This window comes from Megalobrama amblycephala, linkage group LG13 (assembly GCF_018812025.1).
Source record: "Megalobrama amblycephala isolate DHTTF-2021 linkage group LG13, ASM1881202v1, whole genome shotgun sequence".
Lineage (NCBI taxonomy): Eukaryota > Metazoa > Chordata > Actinopteri > Cypriniformes > Xenocyprididae > Megalobrama > Megalobrama amblycephala.
Genome location: NC_063056.1, coordinates 25,662,951 through 25,690,022, shown reverse-complemented (window position 1 = coordinate 25,690,022; position 27,072 = coordinate 25,662,951). Strand labels below are relative to the sequence as shown.

At 37.3% G+C, this 27,072-nt stretch overlaps 1 protein-coding gene across 2 annotated transcripts in view; it reads right to left on the bottom strand.

Moving 5' to 3' along the window:
- Nucleotides 1-27,072, bottom strand: part of galnt1 (UDP-N-acetyl-alpha-D-galactosamine:polypeptide N-acetylgalactosaminyltransferase 1) — a 143,795-nt gene that overhangs the window by 93,119 nt on the left and 23,604 nt on the right. Inside the window, exon 1 of one of the 2 annotated variants that reach the window (XM_048153672.1) lies at nt 25,180-25,492. The exons of the other annotated variant lie outside the window; for it this stretch is intronic. The gene's annotated coding sequence lies outside the window, so the exon portion shown is untranslated. Of the gene's footprint in view, nt 1-25,179; nt 25,493-27,072 lie in introns of those variants that run through there. 2 annotated transcript variants of the gene reach the window in all.

Below are 27,072 nucleotides of genomic sequence, written 5' to 3'. Positions count from 1 at the left end.
TGTAGGAAAAACTAACCCCCCCACTTTTGTCAAAAGGTGGCGCTACTGAGCCCCTCCACCACGCCCATTTCTATGGCTTTGTCCATGTCTACTGGTTGACAATATTGATGTGTGTGTCGAGTTTCATGCAATTTGAAGCATGTTAAGAGCCTCAAAAACACTCAAGAATATTATTACAGTTTGACCTGTTGCCATGGCAACAATATTTCAAATATCAAAAATCCTGTCATAGGTCTACATCTGCTGTGTATTGACATTACACTGATGAAGTTTGAAGCAAATCAGGTAAAAATAAGAGGGTGATCTCAAAACATTTCAAAAAGTGATACACTTCCTGCTGCCAGTTGGTGGCGCTATAACTTTGACTCACAATAGTCACATCCATGTGATCAGACTCCTATAACGAACACACTCGTGAAGTTTCATAAAGATCAATATATGTATGCAGACGTTATAACACATTTCCTGTTTCCTTTTTCTCGCCATAAATTCGTTGCCTCGCCACGGCCAAACCGTTCGAGATATCAAAAATCCCCTGGCAATTTTTAATCATCAGTGTCTTGACTTCATGCTGACCGAGTTTGGTGGCGATCGGATTAATCGTCTAGGAGGAGTATATCAAATTCCAGAGCATGCGTTTTTCAAACAACCCTTAATAGCTGACTTCCTGTTGGCGTGGTGTTTAACTTAGAGCACGAAAGTTGTTCGGCCCGATGAGGTCTATATGTGTACTGAGTTTCATACTAATACGTGCAAGCGTGTTTAATATATGGACCAAATTTTCAGACTTTTTTCAAGGGGGCGCTGTCGAGCCCCCTGCCACGCCCGGGTACCAGCCTCTCCGGCGTCCTAATGGCCGCGGATTCCAATGTGTGTGCCAATTTTCAAGAGTTTTTGAGCATGTTAAGGCCCCCAAAAAGCCCCGGAAGACGGAAAAAAAATAAAAAAAAATATAGCTGCGAGCAGCGATGGCGGGCCCAAGCCCGGTGGCACCGCCACCCCGGTGGCTTCAGGGCAACTGTGCACAGCGGGCAATAGGCACTTAAAACGGTTAAACATCAAAGGACTATGTCAAATTCACTCCACATTTACTGCACTACAAGGTGCCACTATAGAGCCCCTCCTCCCTGCCCATTTTCAAAGGATTACATGTGCCAAGTTTTAACATTATTCTGATGAATTTTGAAGCAAATCAGGTAAAAATAAGAGGGTGATCTCAATGTATGCTGAAAGTGACACATTTTCTGCTTCCAGTTGGTGGCGCTATTACTTTGAATCACAATAGTCACATCCATGTGATCAGCCTTGTACAACGAAGACTAAGCCGAAGTTTCATCAAAATCAATTAATGTATGCAGAAGTTATAACACTTTGTTTCCCTTTTCTTGCCATAAATTCGTTGCCTCGCCACGGCCAAACCGTTTGAGATATCCAAAATCCGTTTGCAATTAAACAACTTCAATGTGTTAGCAACAAGTTAAAAAAAGTTTGGTGTAAATTGGATAAACCCTGTAGGAGCAGTAGTATAAAATTCATAGCCTGTTTTTTCAAAAAATTAACATTCAAACCAAAATAGCTGACTTCCTGTTGGTCGGAGCTAATGAATGTAAATTAGAAAATTGTCCGGCTTGATGAGAACAATATGTGTACCGAGTTTGGTGATTGTAGGAAAAACTAACCCCCCCACTTTTGTCAAAAGGTGGCGCTACTGAGCCCCTCCACCACGCCCATTTCTATGGCTTTGTCCATGTCTACTGGTTGACAATATTGATGTGTGTGTCGAGTTTCATGCAATTTGAAGCATGTTAAGAGCCTCAAAAACACTCAAGAATATTATTACAGTTTGACCTGTTGCCATGGCAACAATATTTCAAATATCAAAAATCCTGTCATAGGTCTACATCTGCTGTGTATTGACATTACACTGATGAAGTTTGAAGCAAATCAGGTAAAAATAAGAGGGTGATCTCAAAACATTTCAAAAAGTGATACACTTCCTGCTGCCAGTTGGTGGCGCTATAACTTTGACTCACAATAGTCACATCCATGTGATCAGACTCCTATAACGAACACACTCGTGAAGTTTCATAAAGATCAATATATGTATGCAGACGTTATAACACATTTCCTGTTTCCTTTTTCTCGCCATAAATTCGTTGCCTCGCCACGGCCAAACCGTTCGAGATATCAAAAATCCCCTGGCAATTTTTAATCATCAGTGTCTTGACTTCATGCTGACCGAGTTTGGTGGCGATCGGATTAATCGTCTAGGAGGAGTATATCAAATTCCAGAGCATGCGTTTTTCAAACAACCCTTAATAGCTGACTTCCTGTTGGCGTGGTGTTTAACTTAGAGCACGAAAGTTGTTCGGCCCGATGAGGTCTATATGTGTACTGAGTTTCATACTAATACGTGCAAGCGTGTTTAATATATGGACCAAATTTTCAGACTTTTTTCAAGGGGGCGCTGTCGAGCCCCCCTGCCACGCCCGGGTACCAGCCTCTCCGGCGTCCTAATGGCCGCGGATTCCAATGTGTGTGCCAATTTTCAAGAGTTTTTGAGCATGTTAAGGCCCCCAAAAAGCCCCGGAAGACGGAAAAAAAAAAAAAAAAAAAAAAAAAAAAAAAATAATAATAATCCTTAGAAGAACAAGAGGGCCCTGCGCGAATTTTCGCTTGGGCCCTAAAAAAAAAAAAAAAATAATAATAATCCTTAGAAGAACAAGAGGGCCCTGCGCGAATTTTCGCTTGGGCCCTAAAAATAATAATAATCCTTAGAAGAACAAGAGGGCCCTGCGCGAATTTTCGCTTGGGCCCTAATAATAATCCTTAGAAGAACAAGAGGGCCCTGCGCGAATTTTCGCTTGGGCCCTAATAATAATCCTTAGAAGAACAAGAGGGCCCTGCGCGAATTTTCGCTTGGGCCCTAATAAAGAAGAATGACCACTACGACCGATGATTAAGAACCAGACTCATGTAAAATCAAAAAACGCTTTATGAAAATGAAGCAGCCGCATACAGCGTTGTATAAAATGTAAAAAAAAGAGGGAAATCATGAGTGGAAAAGACTGCATGATAATTTCAGACTAATATAATCTTTTCCTTTCCTTCATTACCTCCTTTCTCCTGCATATCAACTGGGTTTGTGTGAGAGTTTGTAGAGATGATGGAGTCAGAATAGTTTTTTCCGGGTTATTCTCCTACATGCGGCTCAGGCGTACTGCATTCTGAGCTAAGATGGATAAAAGATCAGCATGCAGCTCAACATCTCGTTTAAACGGAAAGTGACACTCGCACACACAGTAGCAGTAAGGTCTTGAGCAAGGTGCTGGTCACTGAGCTGCTCCGCTTCATCAAAAGCACTTCTCTAATCCTTCACACATTGTAAAGGCCTTTCCACAGTCCACCACACAACACACACACCAAATCAAAACCCAGAGACTGTGTTTGTTAGACAACTTCCCAAAAACCTGATTGTGTTTCTGAGGTGTGTGACATTGCTAGTGCTAGCGCCTTTCCCAGGAGCCATGGCAACGGCTGCTAGGTGAACAAAGGCCCAATTAAAGACTCTCATCTACTGTGGGCAGGTCACTAAGGCAACAAACAGTCTTTATATCCTTTACAAAATACAGACACACACAAAATTGACGCACATGCACATATGTTAAAGATATTTCATACATTTTTGTAGCATTTTATTTTAGTTCACTTGTTAGTCTAAGTTTCTTGTAATGATACCGTTTTCAACAATAAAATAAATGCTGTCATTCTAAATAATTATATATTAATTGCATGTTGTTTATTAGCATTACTCAGAATTTAATGTACTTTGTCATTAGTCTGTCTATTTTCACCAGTGTGATATGGATTAAAACGCACCTGATGTACAAAGTAAACAACTCAACGTTTTATATTAGGGTGTGTTCACACTTGTAGTTTGCTTCTCTTGGTTATTTTGGTTATCTGGACCAAAAAAAGAAAATGAAACATTTAGTCCTGATTCTCTTAGTGTTCACACTGTCATTTTTAACACTAAATCTAAAGATACAAAACAAACAAACAAACAAAAAAAAAAAAACAGCTTTTATGGTGTATATTTCCCTACAGAACCGAAAAACCGAAACAATGCTCTATGCTGGGCTGAACGCGCTTGTTTTATGGATGTACATATGATGGTATTTTTACAAACAGAAAACTCACAAGAGTCTTAGAAAATGTGTAAAGGAGTCAAATCGGTGCAAGGAATTCCTCCGTTACACACACAAATGAAGAATGTGCAGCAAGAAGACACGGTTCTGATGCCTGTATCGAACTGCAATGGGCAATGTAGCTGCTATGACGAGAAGAACCAGGTATTCTTGAGCATTCTGTTCTTTTTAGGGTCGCATCTTGTGACATTGTGTACCGTTTTTGGTTCGTTTAGATGTCTTTGGTCGATGTGCGTTCATATTTCAGTCAAACCATAACCGAAAAGGTGGGTCAAGGTTAGGGCTGGGCATTTCGTCAGTAAAGCCGGTTCCCTGATTACCGCGAAATCGCCATCACCTGCTTTCAAATGGAGCGCCATTTAATAGACATAGCCGTAGTTTACTGACAAGCTACGCAATATCGCGTTCATTATCGAAGGCGATTCATCTGCGATAATTAACGCGATATTGCGTAGCTTATCAGTGAACTACGGCTCTGTCTATTAAATGGCGCTCCATTTAAAAGCAGGTGATGGCGATTTCGCGGTAATCAGGGAACCAGCTTTGCTGATGAAATGCGCGTGATAATCGCATGCGATATATCGCCCAGCCCTAGTGAAGGTCTTCTTGTTTGGTGCGCACCAGGGTTTCGGATGGCAACATTCACAACTTACTCACATGAACCGCACTAACAGAGCCATCGTACCAGAATTTGTTTTAATATAACTGAACCTGCCAAGTGTGGGCACACCCTTAGTCCACTTGTTAGTCAAGATTTCTGTGACGAGCAGGGCGGGCGAGAGCCGTGAGGGAACGGCGCGAGGCCGGTGACGCAAGTGATGACGAGCATCACCTGGGAGGCGCACCGGCCTCGAGTCTCTCACGGAGGAGCTCCGGGAGCATAAAAGGAGGAGCGACGACCGTGACGGACGAGAGAGGACCAGGCCTGGACTTTATTTTATGTTTTATTATGTTTGTGTGGCCGGCAGACGTCCGCGAGGGTCTGCCGGCATTACTTTCGTTTTGTTCTTTGTTTATTTTGGTATTAAAGTTTTGTTGAACGTTCGCCGGTTCCCGCCTCCTTCTTCCCACATCTTCGAACCGTGTTACAATTTCTTTCATAGTAAATTAGTTTTACACAACCATTTTCCACCATGTTCCTGGACAGAATCAAACAGGTTGTTTATGCTACTGTCCCTTAGGACCACGTGAGCTAAAAAGCAAAGTTTGTACCCATTGACAAAGTTGACAAAAATAACTTTAGTATACATATTTAAAATGCACTACAATAAAGACAACATGTTTTTAGTTCGCCTCACTCCACAACAAATCCTTTAAATTGAAAGGGTACCTATTATGCCCCTATTTCACAAGATGTAATATAAGTCTCTGGTGTCCCCAGAATTTGAATGTGAAGCTTCAGCTCAAAATATAATATTTATTATAGCTTGTCAAATTTGCCCCTGGTTGGGTGTGAGCAAAAACACGCCATTTTTGTATGTGTCCCTTTAGTTGCAAATAAGCTGCTGGTACCGGCCCACTTTCCAAAAGAGGATGGAGCTTTAACAGCTCGTGCTTCAATTGCTCAACAAGAACAAAGCTGGAGAATCTCACGCAGCCAAAATGACGATTGTCGGTAACTGTTCATCTTTACATTGTTCAAACTGGAGTCAGACACTGATGGAGAGACTCAGGAAGAAGTTACAACTTATAGAATGCATCTGGATGTTTCTGAATGGTTAGTGGATACATTTATGGAGTTGCTGTGGAGTTGATTCAACTCATCGACTAGCATCTGCCACTATGTTCATCTTTTGTGCAAATCCAGCGTTGAATTGACCCTCATTAGTGAAGCAGCCTGACGTAAAATGAGGGCATGGCGACAACAATCTACTACAACAACTCTTCCACTTCTCTAAAGCAGCCCAACATGGCCTCACCCTCTTTGTTGGGTGTTCCTGGGGGTGGTTTGTGATGTCACTAACCCAGGAAGAAGCTCTTTGTAGTCCCTACCAGCCATTTGCTGTAGTCCTTAAAAGCGATTTCTGTAAAAAGAAAATATCTCCCTTTGCATTGAACTTTGAGCATCGTTACTTTGCAGATGTTGTTTTGTTTATGCTCTAACAGCAACATTACACACTAACTAAAGTTAAAAAAGTGAAATCATAATCAAGGACCCCTTTAAAAGGCACTCAGAACAGAAATGAAAAATATAAGTATAAAACGAACATAAATTATAGTGGACTTCATTGTAAACAACATTTACTATAAAAGCCAAATGAAACGCAAATTACATGTGCTATATATATACAAATAAAATTGGGCTCACATACCTCTTTCATTGGGCACAAATCAAATGTGTGCGTTTTGATCATGTTTTGCTTGACATTAACTGCATTAATACAACACTTTGGAATACAAGTTGCAGCACATTTCAGATAATAAAAAAGTGTGACAAAGATAATAATAAAAAACAGATGCACAATATATTAGCACCATATCTGTTATTGGTCAATATCAGCAAACTTTTACATTTTTCAACTTCAAAAATGCTTACTATATTTGGTATAATTTGTATCTTCAATTTGCCCCACTTCAACTACCTGTTGATATTGAAATACATCAACACAGGACAGAAAATCATGTTTATCAAATCATTTTATAAGCATTTAAGATTTTTATTTGTAAATGACCACTGTCATGCATGTGAAATGAGTCCAAAGTTCTGGTCAATATGAATGAATTGGCAGTCATATTTGAATATGGTTATAATTACTATGACATGTTCTAAATGATCTGTTTGCATCTTAATTTTAATAAATGGTCTCCAAATTGGAGGGAGGAATTTCATTTTGTAAACATGTCTACATGATAGACCACAGCACGCTGTTCTGTTTCAAAAGAGCAAGGAAAATCACTTTTCCATGACATGTCCCTTTAAACATATATACATTTTCAGAAACAGAAGAATGCAAATTGATCATAAGTGATAAGGTTAACGTGACTACTAACGCAACAAATCCTCCTCCCTTTCTCTCTCTCTGACCTTATCCGGTAGGACTTCGCCCCTCATATGATGCTTTAAATCTCTCTTGGTAGAAAACCACTAACAAAAGTAAGCAGTATAAAAACGTGTTGAGCACACCTGTAATAAATATAAAGGGCTAAATGAACTGATACAAAACCACACACGGACACGCTGAAACATGCTGTTACACTGTCTGTGTATTTCTGCAAATAAAATGTTCTCAGTCAGTGCGCGCACACACATGCCCTCTCTCGCAGCATGTCTACCCTTTATCTTCACCGGTCACAAAAGAACCCACACAAAGGCACTAACATTAACACTCTTGCGAACACACACATATAATAAAACACTAAGGTGACACTGTGTTTCTCAATGAAGATTGATTCACTTTTCAACAGCAAGACTCCTGGACTACACTGATCACAAAAGCACTTGCTCTTCCCTCTTAAATACTTTATCACCCTCAGAGAGCTGCACTCCTCAGGTGAGCCCTATTAACACACATATAATGACACACAGAAAGCAGCACCTGTAATGGACACATATGTGAATGTCTGTATCAGTATTTTTTCCAAATTAGACAGCAAAGTCAATCTAATATACTATAATCCAATATACTAAATTGGGTATATATATCCCCGATACAATATCAGGAAAAAAAACCCCAGATACATTTAAAATTCTAAATATATATTTATAATATATATATACACACTGTTGTTCAAAAGTGTGGGATCAATAAGATTTTTTAAAAGAAATTATAGGAGTGGGTGATATACTGGTAGTTTAGACTATCATAACTTATTATTTACATGCATTTTTAAGCATTGCTTATTTTAAACCGCTGAAGAGAGAGACAGTTTCTGAGCGCTGTCTGAGCGGTGAAAATATGAAGCCGCTGCTCAGAGAGCGTGTGAGTACTGAACTGAGTTCTTTTTGCCACCTTACACACTTATGTGTCAAAATGTCCTTTGCGAGTCCCCTCATAAACAGTTATTTATGTCTTAAGTGAATGTAAACAGTTGAGAAAGAAAATGCATGTGTACCAGTATATTAGATCAGTGCTCCACTGACAGTGCAATTATTCTTAAAAGTGACAGCAGATGTGACAGAATTCACAATTTATATCATATGTATAATTTTTAGTTTAATTTATTTATAATATAATTTTATTTATAGTACAATTTATAGTATAATATTATATATATATATATATATTTATTTATATATTTATTTATATATTTATATATTAGGGGTGTAACGGTACGCGTATTCGTACCGAATGGTTCACGAGGCAAATTCCAAATGAAAGTGATCATCTCTATGCCCAATGTGATCATCCCTATGTGAGCAGCTGGGATGTTCCCATGACAACGCAGCACAGTGTCCGTCAGCAGATGTCGCTGTTTTAATGGCATAATTCTTTTCTTTTTTTTAGCCTAGCTGTTGCAAATAAAAAAAACAAACATACATTTTATATTTTAAAAAGTTTTTAAAATATGCTATATAATATATAAAAAGTAATATATATAAACATTTTCAAAATATAAATTGTATATTTATTTATGCCGGCACTGCGTTGTCACGGGAACATCCCAGCTGAAGATAATGAGGAAATTGTGCCACTCCCTTTGCCAAGTGCATTCCAAACAGCTACATAAGGCACACGCGTGCCCTGCTCACATAGGGATGATCACATTGGGCATAGGGATGATCACTTCCATTTGGAACTTGCCCCGTGAACCGTTCGGTACGAATAGGCGTACCGTTACACCCCTAATAATAATATATATATGTGTGTGTGTGTGTGTGTGTGTGTGTGTGTGTGTGTGTGTGTGTGTGTGTGTGTGTGTGATAGATTATATAGTGTCAATGAAATGTTTGCAATAGTATTTTCATACTGTTTTTCTAGAGCTGATGTCAATAGAGTCATTCAGTGATTAATCAACTCAATAGCTTTGAAAATGATCAGACGTGATGTTATCAAATTAATTGCTGCTTGGAAGAACATAAATTGCTCAGCTCTGTCAATGCACCTTTCATGCATGTCAAAGGAAAAAAAAAAAAGGAAAAAAATATTTCTGGCCAAAATCTTTTCCAATTATCTCTCTTTCTCTCACTCTCTGACACACTGTCATTTGTTCAGGATTGACACCATCAGGGCAGCATGACAGGATACAGTCTCCGTTCCACTCCACAGCCTGACACTGACTTCCTGCTAATGGATCAGATCATTGGTGCAATCATCATCCCAAACCATAAGGAAATGGCACACACTATTCAGGAAAAAAGTTTTTTTTTTTCTCTCTTTCACATGTACACCAGAAAATATGTGCTCAGTCAGACTGATACTGTCTTTATGAGGTCAGCAGTCACAGTGCTGTTAGTTTCAGAAAGGAAATGAAACCAGACAGAGAATCAGTCAGTACAAGCATCATTCACAATGACACCTGTCAATCAAAGTCCTACAGGAAAGACAGACACTGTAAGCACAGACCCCCTCAGTGTTGCCACAGTAACATGTCACGGTCACATGGTCACATGCTAATAAAATGGTGAATTATTTATTAAACCACAAACATTTAGAGATTCAGGCATGTGTGAGAGATTTCTACAAAATTTAATATTATTAAATTAAGAATTCATCAAAATGAATGAATTTAGTCTACAAGTATAGTGGTCTTCTAAAGACTTGCACTGAACTTTAAATAGACTTGTATTATCATAAATTATCATAAAAGTGGTCAATAAGAAAAGTAATTGCCTTAATCTTGAACAAATCATTCAAATCTCTTTTGTCAACCAGTTCAACCCAGAAAAGCTCCAACTCAACAATTTATTCATGAACTTTAATTCTTGAATTATTCTTGATTTTTTGGAGATTTCACTATTACTCGTACGAACTGAATTATTATCAAAGAATAACTTTAATTTCAGTGCTTTTCTCCCACAAACTATCATATGGCTTCAGGGGAGTCGTATGGACTTCCATGTTGATTTTGTGTTCTGTTTGATGCTTGCAATGTTCAGTCTCCATTCAATGTAACTACATGGAAAAGAGCGACCAGCAAAACCTTCTGTTCCATGGAAAAAAGAAAGTCATACTAGTTTGGAACGACATGAAGTGGAGTAAATGATGGCAACATCCTTTAATCTTCAGACAGAGTAGCGCAATTCATCTAACTGCACATTAGAAAGGGCAACATGACAGGCTCCTTGAAGAAAATCACAGCCCACATGTCACTGTGGCATGTCATAAGTGCTGCTGCTAATGTGAGTGAGACTAAGGAATTTCCGAGGGTTTTAGGGTGCGTTTGGACGCACATGGCGTGTAACACCGTGCTGAGTAAAGTGCTAGCACTCAGCCAGCTGCTACACAAAGGCTGCATGGTTTTCTTACATATGATACAGAAGAGGTACAGAGACCATAGTGTGGCGTTTCCCAGTTGAACATGTGAAACCACACACACCCTGGGGCCTTTACTACTATGAAGAACGTGTGTGTATATAACCGCATTGGAACATTAAGTACGTCATTGGAGGCAACGAGGGAGCAAGAGTGACTCTGTCCATCTGGCTCCACACCCCGCCTAAGAGCGCATGAGAAACGTCTGAGGGAGCTCGGCCTCAAACGACATGCGGTACTCAACTCAAGACAGACTGTTAAAACACGCTAAGCATCTGTGTCCATGGGTGGAGAAACTGTGTGTGTGTGTAAAACCCAGAGAAAACTAACAAAATGTCCCTCTTCATTAAAATGCAAAGCATGCAAGCCACAACCTCAACTGATGTAATAAAACTTGCACACAAAATCCATCATAAACCCAACAACAAACCTCGTTCTTACTGCTATAAAATTGCAAAGTTTCAGAAGCATCACAAAACAGCAACGGATAAAACATGTTTTATCAACCTTTCATTATTGAATGAGATAAAGAGCCTCTATACTCACCTCAATAACCATCTAGCCAGGGTGTAAAATTAACTTTTTGCTACACCTGCCAATGGAATTTAAAAAAGTTAAGGAAATAAATGTGGCTTATCAGCCAAGAACACTATTTGTATTTTTTTCATATATCTTTGTAGCGGCTTTAGTAGCCCAGATATTATTAGATTTCTGCAACATTGGAGCAACTGTCATTCAAAAACACATACACTACTATTCAGAAGTTAATGGTCGGTAGAGCTGCATGATTCTGGATAAAATCAGAATCACGATTTTTTTTTGTTTCAAATGTAGATCACGATTTTCCCAAGATTCTGAATATACAACTAAACAAAAGAACATGTAATTTACTAGAGGTTCTGACAAAATATTAATTGCTGGAAAAATGTTTAATTAATTTTAATGAATTATTTAAAAAAAAACATACTTAATACATAATACATACTTGTTTCATTACTGGATGAATTAGTGTTTTTGAACAAATCTTTTGAATGAATGAATGATTCAATGACAAATACTTTTATTACAAGTCACTTGTCTCCACCAAGTGGCATAAAATGTAATGAATCAGCGGTTCGGAGCGCCAAAGTCACGTGATTTCAGCAGTTTGGCGGTTTGACACGTGATCCGAATCATGATTCGATATGCTGATTCATAACGCTCCGAAGCTTCCTGAAGCAGTGTTTTGAAATCGACCATCAATATATAAGTTGTTATTTAGTTTTTTTGGCGCACCAAAAATATTCTCGTTGCTTTATAATATTAATATTGAACCACTGTACTTACATGAACTGATTTAAATATGTTTTTAGTACATTAATGGATCTTGAGAGAGGAAATGTCATTGCTCCCTATGGAGGCCTCACGGAGCTATTGGATTTCATCAAAAATATCTTAATTTGTGTTCCGAAGATGAACGAAGGTCTTACGGGTGTGGAACGGCATGAGGGTAAGTAATAAATGACATTATTTTCATTTTTGGGTGAACTAACCCTTTAAGGGACAACAGTCACACAGAAAACAGGATTAAAGAATGAAAGAGATTCATTGGGATTGAGATTGGGATTATGACTGACATGCAGAAGGTCTGGAGGCAGATTAACTTTCATACTCATCCAGCATATGAATTACCCTTGCACTGAATCAATTCAATGTCATTCAATGACTTGAAGTCAATAACAAAATACTAAATTTTAGTACTTTTAGTTTTAGTTCTATCACACAGTCCCAGTTCTGCTACATAGATCTTAAAAGGCTTCTTAAAATTCCTGCTGAATAAATGTACATGTGGAAAAAGACCAACATGTCCTCACACAGGGCTCAAGAACAGATTGTATGACTACTACATATAAGGATCAAATACAAAGGAAAAGATGTAAGATGTGCAGGAGTTTTCAAGGCTACTTTGAGCTGGAAAGGTCAGAGCAAACACAAGACTATGTAGCCAAGTAGATTAAGCAGATTTTTGCTTATTTAAAAAAAATAAATACATATGATGTATATTAAATAAACACTTATTTAACAATATGAATTGACTATTACTGCTGTTCAAACCTCAAAATTGCTAATGATCACCAAATTAATTGGCTTGAATGCACTCACTGTAAATCACTTTGGATAAAAGCATCTGCCAAATGTGCATGTACTAGACCAAGTATTAAGGCTATTGGATTTTTTTGACCCTTTATTTGCCCATTAGGTGGACATAGAAAAGTAATAGCATTAAAAGCAGCATTACTTGAGATACATATGGTGCAGGAAAATTTATGCACTTTGGGCTTTGTTCACTAAAATAAAATTTACACATAATTGCTGCCTTAAATTTTGAAGTTACAACATGCTGTGATAGTCATTGCACTTTTACAATCAATCTGAATGTAATTACTGAAGACAAAAAAATTTAACTAGAAAAGGATGGAAATTATTACTGTCATATTACATTAAATGAATGGGGGGAAAATGATGAAATTAAATTGAAAAAAAAGCATCTTTTACAGTAAAAACTGTTGCACTTCTTTTAAAGACACATTGAGCTATATGACAGCAATATACCACATACAGTCTCCAGTCCTGATCCATCACATGTAATCAAGGGCACACTGAAGTTTGCTCTTGTGTAGGCGTGCATGTGTTTAGTTGTGGGGAGTGAAATGTGATTCTCTTCAGTGCAGCCCACAGTGATCTCAGCCATATTACAGCCAACACCCCACCCAAACCCCAATACACACACATACGCTCTCTTTCTCATCTTCAGTCTTTTTCTCTCACTCCCTGACCCAGTTTCTTTCTCTTTTGGTAGAACATTTCACTATAAGATTGTCGGAATGAAACAGAAAATGGTTGAGAGTGAAAGGACTTATGTAAATCTGTTGTCTGTAAGCTTTGTAACATCATGCACAGCTCCTTCTCTTTCAACTTTTTTCAGTCTCTCTATCCCCCATCTCAGCGTTTTTCCCCTCCTCCATTTTAACACAACTACAGTCGTAAATTTAAGGGGAAAGAGGAAAAGGAAACAGAGCACAGAGCTTCCAGACATGTCCTGGGTGGGCGGACAAGCTCATACAAGAGCCACAGGGCATCAGGCAGATACGACAGCCTGAGAGTTGGACAGAATGACCAGCTCTACGCTGCTAAAAACAAACTCTACGAGTAAGAGAAGAGTGTTATTACGGTTTATAAAAGGGGTTGACTGTTTTACCTTTAACTACCACTCTGTCTTCTTTTTTGCAGCAGAATAAGGATGACACTCTCCAACTCAGACATAAACCATCAGGAATGTTCTCTGAGAGAGCATGTGGTTTAAGAATGAGTGAGAGAAAACAAATGATCCACAAAATTTCACAATAACAATTTTTAATCAAATGAGATTTTAAAATATAGTAGTCAACATTTGAAGTGGATCAAAAAAGTTCATCAAAGTTGTCCTAAGAAGAAGGTTTTAGGACAACTTCGATGAAAGTTTTTGATCCACTTCAAATGTTGACTACTGTATACATATTTCAATTCATAAACTTTTTTTATATATTAAAACTTTTATTTTACATATAGTATATTTTATAAACATTGGAAGCCTTCCCTTAAGAAGTTTGGGGCCAGTAAGATTTTTGGAAAGAAATTAAAAAAAATTATCCACAAAAATTCACAATAACAATTTTTAATCAAATGAAATAGATTTTCATAGATTTTCATTTTAAATTCATAAACTTTTTTATATATTAAAGGTGCCCTAGATTCAAAATTTGAATTTACCTTGGCATAGTTGAATAACAAGAGTTCAGTACATGGAAAAGACATACATTGAGTTTCAAACTCCATTGCTTTCTCTTTCTTATGTAAATCTCATTTGTTTAAAAGACTTCCGGAAAACACGCTGATCTCAACATAACACCGACTGTTACGTAACAGTCGGGGTGTACGCCCCAATATTTGCATATGCCAGCCCATGTTCCCAACATTATGAAAGGCATTAGACAAGGGCAGCCAGTAACGTCTGGATCTGCACAGCTGAATCATCAGACTAGGTAAGTAAGCAAGAACAACAGTGAAAATGGCAGATGGAGCAATAATAACTGACATGATCCATGATAGCATGATATTTATAGTGATATTTGTAAATTGTCTTTCTAAATATTTCGTTAGCATGTTGCTAATGTACTGTTAAATGTGGTTAAAGTTACCATCGTTTCTTACTGTATTCACGGAGCCGTCACTATTTTTAAACACTTGCAGTCTGTATAATTCATGAACACAACTTCATTCTTTATAAATCTCTCCAACAGTGTAGCATTAGCCGTTAGCCACGGAGCACAGCCTCAAACTCATAGAGAATCAAATATAAACATCAAAATAAATACTTTACTCATATAATTCGAAGCATGCATTCAGCATCCATGATGAACATCTTGTAAAGATCCATTTGAGGGTTATATTAGCTGTGTGAACTTTAAATGTGCTGTAATATAATCGAGAGCTCGTGTGGCAGGGAGCACGCGAATTAAAGGGGCGGCGCGCTGAAAAAAATCAGTGCATAGTTAATGATGCCCCAAAATAGGCAGTTAAAAAAAATTAATTTAAAAAAATGTATGGGGTATTTTGAGCTGAAACTTCACAGACACATTCAGGGGACACCTTAGACTTATATTACATCTTGTGAAAAAGCATTCTTGGGCACCTTTAAAACTTTTATTTTACATATAGTATATTTTATAATTACTGGAAGTCTTCCCTCAAGAAGTTAGGGGCCAGTAAGTGCCAGTGGTGGAAAAAACAATATTTTTACTCAGCAAGGATGCATTGAAAGGTGCAATAAGCGAAACACTGTTAAAATTTGAAATCAACCTAACCATTCTGTCAACTGTCTTGAGCGTCAAAGTTTGCAAAGAGTCACTTTTGTCCTCCTTTTTTTTACTGTCACTGTTGTAACATATTGGGAAGCCAGAATGTTCCCGGACAGGAGATTTATATGACGCAGGCAGCGGCTCTATCAGCTGTTTCTCTCCTTCACTTGCCATGCTGAATTGCAACACACTAGTGGTTAAACGGATCGTTGTTGATCCGTGATCCGTACAGACCAAGCCCCACGGTTCGTGGATCAATTGCAAGTTTAACCACAACAGAGTGAAAGGTTATCATTTTTGCACGCGTTTTGTCTTGCTAGTTTACACATAAAATAGATATAAAACAATTCCAGCGCTAGAAAAGGCAAAAGAGGATTTCGGTATCGCATGCCACGCTGTTATTGGTGCGCACAGACGCACATACAAGTCTTGCGCACACACAGAGAGAGAGAGGCGCGTTTCATATAGCTCGCAAACTCCAAATTGATTTGTCTTTTGCATCCTCAATGCACTTGGATGGACACATACACGCATTATGTCAGTCAAAACACCCCTCTCGGCAAGTATTCTCGAAACACATTCGGTTATGTCTTAATTGAACAAGGTGAGAATTTGGATGTGTATCTATCAGATGTGTGCATGCATGGGGTCTTACTCTTAAAGTGACAACAACCTATAAATACCTGCTGTTGTCTGTCAGGTAATTTATACAGTGAACAGTGTCACTTTACATTTAATTATTACATTTCTGTACACAAAAATGTATACTACAGTTAGACCTTATACACTATTATTTGTAACTTTATGTTGTATTTATCTATGCTTGTAATTGGTGTACAGTATTTGTTCTTTTTACAGTCTGTTCACTTGCCTTTCATAATGTATTAGTTAGGCTAGTAGTTTCTGCTGTCGTATCAGAGTAGTTAAAGTGGGCCAAGTAATAAATGCAAAGTTAAACCAACCCCCCCTAATTTTTTTTTTTTTTTTTGTGCTGATCCGAAAAACGTAATAACCGTGATATGATCTGAACCGTGAGTTTTGTGATCCGTTGAACAACTACAACACACCAACACGTTTTTTTGTGGGTTTTTTTGTTTTGTTTTTAAACAAACTATATTATAGATGCGTTGTCAGATTTGAGATTAACTGTGGTGAAAATGTGTGCCGAACGGTATGGAGTGGTTTATTACAGATAAGTGTTACACCCCTTTTAGAGAGAGGTCAATAAATCAAGTAAACATGCAACCAACCATATTTAAAAGAACATATATATAATAACCCATAATCTTTTGGAATCAGATTGTTATTCCCTGAATCAATTTCAACAAAGCAACTGCAACATTTGCTCTTGAGTGAGAAAGAAACCAACCTTATCGTGCCAAGGAGAGCTAGAATTTACTCATACATAAGAGATGACAAGCTAAAAACAGCTTGGAAATATTGTTACAACACCTACAAACTCACATCAAAACCAAAATTATTGTCATTATGCATGCTATTTCCGGCCCATATTTGCCCCTCACCCGCTTAGAGAACTAGGCACATACACAAATTGCTGAAACACATTCACGGTCAGGTGACTCTCTCCATCCCTTTGCATCTGTCCACACATGCATTTGGTCATTTATGAATGGGCGATGACCCTGCAAGATCCAGACTTTATCAGTAATTCAAGTAAAGACAAAATGTGCTTTAGAGGTCTGCCACCCAAACTCATGGGTTTTGGGTCGGGTTAATTGTTCATGATTAGCTTCTCGTAAGGTTGGGTCAAACAATCTTGGGTACGGGCCGGGTTCATGCTTCAATTTAAAGCCTGTGCAGACCTCTAATCTATTTATCTGTTTGCATAGGGAACCAGCAAATCAGTAATTTTAGACATTCGCACAGTCACAAGACCAACTGGAGGGATCCTGCTTTCCCTCTGATAAACACATGCCGTGTTAAGCCTGTGTAAACATGCGCACACACACACACACAGAATCTTCTCCGGGCTCGATGAATGTGGAAGTATTAGAGAGTGATAATAAAGTCTAATTTTGTCACTGTGAAAGTTTGTCTCCATTCTAAACTTCACACCATAAACACAAACATATGTTGCCGCAGTCAGATTACAGCACTGGGAAGAAGGGATGATCAAGCATAAATTTATCATCTTTGTATCCAATTGCTGGCTCAGAAAATAGCAAGAGAATTCAGCATTTAGGAGAGAAAGACTTTTTATTCATTCAACGAAAAAGACACATTTTACATCTTAGATTGTGGCAGTTGTGTACGTGACAGGCGTACACGAGGTGGAAGTGAAAAGACCAAGTGTAAATGCCCTCCAAAATGCATCCGAGACGGATATGAATCTAATCGTTCAATCCACTTCAGGAGGTGGTCTGGGACCCATTCCAGTCACAACTGAACAATCTCTAATCTCAAAGTCTAAATGCATCTGGTTGTTGAAACCACATTTGTAAATTTTACTCCTTGTGTGAAAATAATGTGTGAGAGCGTGTTACAGGCTAAATAACATGTTATAGCATATGACACCGCAACTGCATCACACATCACCACAGAGGAGTAACTGTGTATCTCTTCAGCAAGCAGACACGCAAACTGCCGCAAATGAAACTGAAAGTAAGTCGCAGACACTCAAAACACAATCATCTTCATTAAAAGTAATAAGACTAAATGATCTCACTGTGCTGTGGCCGTGCTCTCTCCCATTGCAGTCTTTGCTCATATTTGTTGCTTTCGGTGACGTGAACTCCATTAAATCTGCATATATCCCTTTTGCGGAGACACATTTATGTGGCCAAGTGTAAATGGAATCGTTTTGATAAATTAGATAGCTGACCAGGTCTCTCTATCCCCCATAGGGAACACATTCAGCACATCACCTGTCTCATTAGCATAATTAGCTAAATTATATAAAATTCTTGTTTATAAACTGTAGGATCAAATAGTACTGACAATGCTTCTGTTTTACATTTTTTCCCATTTAATACAATTTTTAAAATTCCAAATTAAATAATTAACATAATTTGAATAAAAAGATGAATTAATTAACATTAATTTCAGAATATCCCTGCTTTAATTGTTATTGTTTTCAAACATTAATTCTTATATTTTTTCCTCTTCAATGCTTTGGAAATATGTGATAAATGTATGTCATGCCAAGGCAGTGTTTGAATGGGATTGAAGTGAGAGACTTTTTGACCTCAAATAAACTCTTTCACTTGAGTGTTTCACTGACTGAAGCAGTCCTAAAAAGAACTTTCTAAAGCACAGTAGCAGAGCCAGAGCACTGATAAACGATGTGCTCCAAAAGCCCTTGGTGCAATGAAAAAAAAAAACTGAAGTACTACAAAGATTTCTAAAACTCTCCACTGCCTTGTAATCCCAAACTAAATATATATATACAAAAGTGAGTACACACTGTAAAAAATGACCGTGATTTTAACAGTAAAAGACTGTAAAAATGCTGCGGTGAAAAACTGTCAATTGGTTTACAGAAAGTTTCTGTACTATATACGGTGAATAACTGTAATAGATCTAACGGTACATTTAATGTAATTTTACGGTAAAATACCGTTAAATTCACAGTTTTTGGAAGTGAAAAATAACAATTCATTGTAAAATTTACAGTGAAAAACCGTAAATTGACATTCCCACAATTCCCTGCGTGACATTTCACATTTGATATATTTTCGTTGAAATAACTCTGTTTCTTCTTAGTTTTTCTCATTTTTTTCTAATCAGTTATGTACATTAGGGTTTTATGTTACATCTAATGTTGTTAAATTAATGTTTATTGCATTTTTTAAATTTCATGCATGTTACCATGATGGTGTTTAGCGTGTGTGTGAATGACACTGTGTGTACCTTCTATATGTTAGTGTTGTCCTTCTCAGCTTGTGGAGAATCTGCTTGTGATGAACTTTGATTCATCATGTGACCCTTATCACCACTGTGTTGGGTGACTGTCAGTGTATTATAAAGGTACAAAACAGATATTAGTACTTCATTAGGTTGGTAAATTAACATTATATCAGTTAATGAAATATGTTATTTTACCATAAATTTAACAGATTTTTTTTTACGTTGCTACTGTATTTTTTACGGTAAAGTTCTGGCAACCACAGCTGCTGTTTTTTTACCATAAATTTTACTGGGATTTTTTTTTACAGTGTACCCCACACATTTCTGCAACCATTTCATTATATGTTCTCAAGGGACAATACTATAGAAATGAAAATTGGATATAGAGTAGTAATCAATGTGCAGCTTGTATAGCAGTACAGATTTACTGTACTCTAAAATAACTCAACATACAGCCATTGTTGTCTAAATAACTGGCAACAAAAGTGAGTACACCCTAAGCGAACATGTCAAAACTGTGTCCAAAGTGTCCTCAGTCCCAGCAGCACTCATGCAGCCCCAGACCATGATGCTACCACCACCATGCTTGACTGTATGCAAGACAGAATTTCCTTGGAACTCCTCACCTGGGCGTTGCCACACATGCTGGACACCATCTGAGCCAAACAAGTTTATCTTAGTCTCATCAGACCACATGACATGCTTCTGCAACCTCTAAAGCAATGCTGGCAGCACTTATGCGTCTGTTTTTTGAAGCCAGCTTCTGCACCTGACACAGAGTACGAGGACTCAACTTCTTTGATCGACCCTTGCGAGGCTTGTTCCGAGTGGAACCTGTCTTGGAAAACCTCTCTCTATGACCCTGGCCATTGTACTGTAACTCAGTTTCAAAGTGTTACCGATCCTTTTATAGCCTAGGCCATCTTTGTGGAGAGCAACAATTCTAATTCTCAAATCCTTAGAGAGTTCTTTGCCATGAGGTGCCATGTTGAACATCCAGTGGTCAGTATGAGAGAACTGTACTCAAAATACCAAATTTTTACTGCTCTAATACAAGATACACAAATTTGTATGGTCCTGACAAGCAGACAAAAACATGAACATGATGAATAGGACATGTAGCTTTGCATGGTTAAACAACGTACAGCTTTTATCACTTAGGGTGTACTCACTTTTATTGCCAGCTATTTTGACAATAATGGCTGTATGTTGAGTTATTTTCAGAGGACAGTAAATCTGTACTGCTATACAAGCAGCACATTGACTACTATAAAATATATCCAAGTTTAATTTCTATAGTATTGTCCCTTGAGAATATATACTAAAATGGTTGCTGAAATGTGAGGGGTATACTCACTTTTGTGAGATATATATTATATATATATATATATATATATATATATATATATATATATATATATATATATATAAACAATTTAAACCACATGTAAAGATTAGGACTGTCAAATGAACATTAATTTAGTACACTTTATTATTTCAAAAATTAAAAATAAAGTGTTAAAAGTATTTAGCATCCCCCTGACCCACATATAAACAAAACTAATTAAAAGCATGTTTCTGTGAGCCGACAGTCAGCCCAGCCCAGCTACTAAACGTATCGTGCTTCAGCATGGGACACATTATTCTGTTCAAAAACAGCTAGACAGAATGACACATAATGAATGGAACAAAGTGGCTTTGTTCAAATAACTGCTAGGCAGAGTCACTGCACAGCACGAGACGGCACCACAACTGCAAAATACATCAGTCTGACACATATAGATCAACAATTTCAAAAAACGCTGATGGAATGCACAAACATCCTGTGTGAACGGCCTCAAAGTCAACCTCAAACAAAACTGATTGCAAAACTGATGTGGACTTTTAAACACTTTTTTACCATAAATATATGAATTCTGGAACCTTTCTCAGCAAATATAGATGTATGTGGTTAAAAAAGCAAAACGCTGTCGAGTACCGGTAAAAAAGCTGTTGTCATAGTGCTCCTCCATAATAGTAAACAAAGTACGATACAATAACTGTTTTGTTAATAATGCTCTGTTGATGCGGTAACACTTTACAATAAGGTTAATTAGTTAAACATTAGTTAATGTATTAACTAACATGAACTAACCATGAGCAATACATTTGTTACTGTATTTACTAATCTTCGTTAACATTAGTTAATGATAAAGTTGTTCATGTTTATGTTAGTTCACAGTGCATTAACTAATGTTAACAAGATTTTAATAATGCATTAGTAAATGTTGAAATTAACATGAACAAATATTAATAAAGGCTGTATAAGTGCATTTCATTATTAGTTCATGTTAACTAATGAACCTTATTGTAAATTGTTACCATTGATGCAAATGGCGTGGAGTTTTCACAAAAGCCATGGAGCTGTCAAAAGTCTGACAAATAAATTTCTTATAATTATTGTAATTATAAAAAGTGGATTGAAAATTGGTGGTTACACTTTATATCTTTTTCAGAAGTATTTTATTTGTATTTAATAACGCACACACACACACACACACACACACACACACACACACACACACACACACACACACACACGTCATGTGGTGGAAAAGTCACGTTAACTTTTTTTAATCTATAACCAGACCAACTAAATTTTCATTCAGTTTAAATCAACTCAATAATGGTGGCTCATTAAAGTCATTTTATGCAGTATACCCTGCCTTTGTTGGCACTGTATCATTACAATCCAAACAGCTCATTTCCTCTAAAGAGTTTCTCCATCTGTAGTACACACACCGGATCCCTTTGGTGGGGAATAAGAAGGCAGGCACACCCTGCTGTATTCATTGCATCTCACTGCCAACGTCACTGCCAGTTATAATTAGCATCCAAGCTTATGCCGCACACCTGTAGCACTTCAATAGACCCCCCTCCATCCCCAGCAGCACACGCTCAGCAGACTTCCTCTTGGCCTCAATCTACTCTTAATGAGAATTACAGGAATGAGGGGCATGTCTCAATTCAACTGCTATTCCACCACACAATAATGTGGCTTAAAATACAGACAGTTTAAGCATTGACAACGTTCATTTTATAGTCTCAGTCTGCTGAGTCACTCTGCCCAATCACTTGTACACATCCATAACTAAAACCAGGGGTCAGCCAAAGGCTGTGAAGTTTATAACAGCCAGTTAGATCAATACCCACAATGCACTTTTGCTGCTTACTGATCACGCTGCTGTTTCAAATGCTTCTTTGTCTCCCTCTAAGTTTATTTCTCTCTCTCTCTCTGAAGTATAAAGGACATGTGGATGACCTTGTCTAGTGGACTCAGTTGCTTCAATCACCTAATTGTTCCAATTCAAAATGTCTTTCCACTCATAAACAAAACGTGCACAAAAAACAACAGTGGTACAGTACTATGAAACCTAAAATAGAACTAGAGTAATATGGGAATTCAGACCACCTGCATTCAGCCGACTACAACTTTTTCTCATAAATTACCATAATGCCTACATTTATTTAAAAAAGAAAACAGGAGAGTGAGGCAAAAGAGAGGGACACCACAGAGAAATTCCTCCCCTTTTTCCTCAGACCAGCTCTCAGGGGGTCAGACTAAGGAATGCAGTAAAGCCGCTGAGCCGAGAAGACCGACCAATCATGCAAATCAGAGCTGAAAGAGAGAGACTGAATGATCAGAATTAACAAATTCCTCTGCTTTGTCTCAGTCTCTCACTCTACATGCCAACATCAGTTGAGAAAACTGAGATATGCAACCGAAAGTAGCAATGAGAGTAGAATTAAACACTGTGACCATAAAATGTCAGATTCTTTTTCAAAGGAAAAGTACATCATGTATGTTTTTTCTTCTATTAAACACAAAGAGAGATAGAACCAATTACATGGCACACTTTGTTGGCTTAATCTGTTAATTTATTCAAAAATATTTTATAAAATGTAATTAATAAATAAACCTTGAATACACAAGCTTGCATATTCTCTGCTATGAAGTACATGTTCTTAATTTCAGAATCAAAATTCAATTTCATATTTTTATCTGGCATAAAGTCAAAAATGTCATACAACGGTCCTTATATCATAAAGAAAAAGCCTCAATTAAAATAACTTTGGTAGTTTTCCATATTTTTTGTGTTATTGTGTATTATATAATACTTTATATAAAAAAAGTATTGTTTGCAAAATCATCATGTAATGTGATGTGACCCAACAAAAGTCACATGATCCACTGAACATGCAGAAGCACAAAGGGAAAAAAGGGACCCCTGCAAACAGTCATCATATTTAAGCCTCTTAAAATATCAGATTATTTGGTCTTTAACAAGACAAGGTTAGTCAGATTGCAAAATTACATTCATAATTTAATGTATGATATTTGCAATACTTTTTTACCTTGAAAAAACTATATCTATTTTATACAAATGTTAAATTTTATATTTTAATATTTAATATATTTATAATATTATTTAAAATATAATACATTTAAATTAAAATCTTTAAAATAATGGTTACGTTGTGTACCCTCACATGTATTGGTTTTTTTAGATGGTTTAAATTGAAATTTTCTTGATAATATTATAAAAGTAAAAAAAAAAAAAAAAAAAAAAAAAAAAAACCAAGAAACCAACAAAAATGTTATACACAGATTTTGCAAATGATTAGAAAACACATTTTGTAAAAATATCTCTACGAGTATATCTCTATGAGTTCCAAAGAGGAAAAATATCATCCAATAAAATATTATCCAAGTTTCAAACAACATGAGGGTAGGAAAATTACTGGTGAATTATTTCTTTTAATATCTCTGATTCACTAAAACATGCTAAAACCCAGCAGCTACACACGTTCTCCAAGTTGAGCCGCACAAATCAGATGACCTTAATCGGGAAAGTGGAACAGTCAGGCCGTATGAATTAAACTAATTAAGCTATTGGCTTCAGATTGAATCAGCCGGTTAGCAATCATTCCAGCTCACTCGTTATAAAGGCCTCTCAATTATGATTTAGAGCTTCATCAATATTCTATTTATTGTGCGGTAATTGACGTGCACACAGTGTCCGGCAGCTGGCCTAGTTTAGCCTCTGGCAGATTAAGTCTGTGGAGTCTCTGTGCAGCCGAGCTCAGGCCACTCAAGCCCAAGGCAGAGAGCGATTTCTACCAGCTTAACTTTCGCACAAGCACATACGTGCACATAAATACATGTAAATATTTCCCTTCTCCCTAATGCATGCATAACCGCAAAAATAAAATGGGCTTATACGGTGGCACACTTGCAGATAAAAGAAAGATGATTCATATGGCTAATATGTAAACTCATTTGAGCACAGACACACTGAAACAAGACCATTCTTCTGCTCAATGTCTCTCTCAAACACAATGGTTATGCTGTATGCAGCATGTGTATACAGCTGCTAGGAGCTGATACATGCTATCAAGAGGTTGAAGATAAAGTCATTGGGAGAAAAGACAGGCTTTGAACACACGCGCACACACACACACACACACACACACACACACACAGAATGCTTTTGCATTTCTGACACTGCAGTTATCTCAGTAAGCTGCGATTATGTCTGCTGACTGCTGAGGTGAGATCCCACAACTGCGCATTTTAAGAGCTTTTTTGGAGAGCTTCCTTACTGTCCCAGTGCTTCCTGTCTGATATGGAAATCCCCATATGTTTTTTCTGTGACTGGACACACAAAAACATCCTCCTTTCCAAAAACCCATGATGAGTTGTCAACAAAATGACGAAATATGACTGTAGACAACAACATTTAACACTTTTTTGTTTCGTCTTCCGTCACTCACCAATTGGCATTATTCACATGCACAAAACGGATGCGGACTTCTTGCGTGTCTTTCTAACTTTCGACAGATGGATACTACTGCTATCTGCCTGACAGGAAACACAGCTGGTGCACAGGATGTGATGTCATCGTGACCACTAGTAAACAACTGTCCAGTGTCTTCCTCCAGCATTTTTCTGTCCTTTGAAGTGAGATAGCAAGATGAGATTTTTTAAATGGCTACTAAACATTTACACTGACAACTACTAACATTCACCTTGTAAAAATGGTGAATGTCAGTAGTGAAAGTTAGACAGGATTAAATGAATATATTTCTCATTCAAGTGAACCAAAATAAACCAAATATTTTTGTTAAAATTTATTAATTTAATTCAATAAAAGAACTAAATTCTCATTTAAAAAAAAATATATTATAACGTTTTGTTTAAATTAAATTAAATAAAAACAAAACAAGTGAAATGAAAATGGATGGAAGGACGGAAAAGAAAAAAGAAAACCGTTAGAACTAAAATCAAACGTCCAGTAAATTTAGGCATTAAATCATTATAAATATACAGTATGGAAAAATGTATATTCATTTTAAAATTTGCTGTTATTAAAGGGATAGTTCACCCAAAAATGAAAATTATCCCATGATTTACTCTAAATTCTGTGTATGGTCGTCTACCGGAAGCTAGTTATAAGAAGCTAGTTGAATTTATTATTGTTTCAAGTATGGATATTTTTCGTACAAAAACGCATCGATTTGCTTCAGAAGGCCTTTATTAACCCACTGGAGTAGTATGGATTACTTTTTTTTTTTTTTTAATGGATGGATGCATTATTTTCGGCTTCAAAACGCACCCCCGACCCCCCATTCACAAGCATTATAAAGCTTGGAGGACTAAGGATATTTTTAAATATATCTCCAATTGTGTTCATCCTAGGATGGCTTGAGGGTGAGTAAATCATGGGATAATTTCATTTTTGGATGAACGTATATGTATAAGTAAGTGTTAGATGACGGGCAAAGTTAATGTAAATGTAAAAAAAAAAAAATAGACAATTTCAGCCAATACTAATATTTGAAAATAAATAAATAAATAATCAGCCGATAATCGATATGGTACTTGTGTATTGTGCATCCCTAAGTATTTTAAATTTATGTTATACAATAGACAAAATATCACATATTTCTGTTATATAATACCTTGAATAGGCTTTTTATAGAATTTTATAAAATCAGTGTAACAAATTTTACAGAAATTAATCTGTAGGAGACAAACTGTGCCAGCTAGGGTGATAAATGAACTGACTGCCGGGCAGATCCACGCTAATACCATTAGCTTTAGAGCTTAAACAGTACAACTAATGGGCGCAAGCCAGCAGAACCACTACGAAAGAACAGAACTGAACTGAGCAGCGCCCAGAGAGACGAGATGTGGCAATCTCTCGCCGTCTGCAGTGCTCTGGGAGAGTCGAGTTTTGGAGTCATCTCCTCATACAGTATGTTCTTAAATCCAGCCTAATCCTCTGAGCTGTGCACAGGATGAACGGGCCGATGGAGGGAGGATGAAGAGAGAGATGGAGAGATGAGCGCAGGATGACAGAGGGAATTGTGCAGAAATGTTCCGGGTTGATCCGCCGGACTCCCGTAAATCCTTGCTGGATCTCCTGTGGCTTTTGTGACCGGGCTGTGACCAATCAAGCCACCAATCGGTCAAGCGTGCATCTCACACACATACACGTACAATATCTCTCTTTTAGGTGTCTGTGTCTTTTACTAATCCTCTTTGAGCTTTACGTCGCTGCAAGTCCATCTCAACTGATACTGGGATAAGAGGCCCTTCAAACTTTGTAATCTCATGAAGAATGAGTGCACGCGTGTACTTGTGGGCCATGTATGTCCATTCAG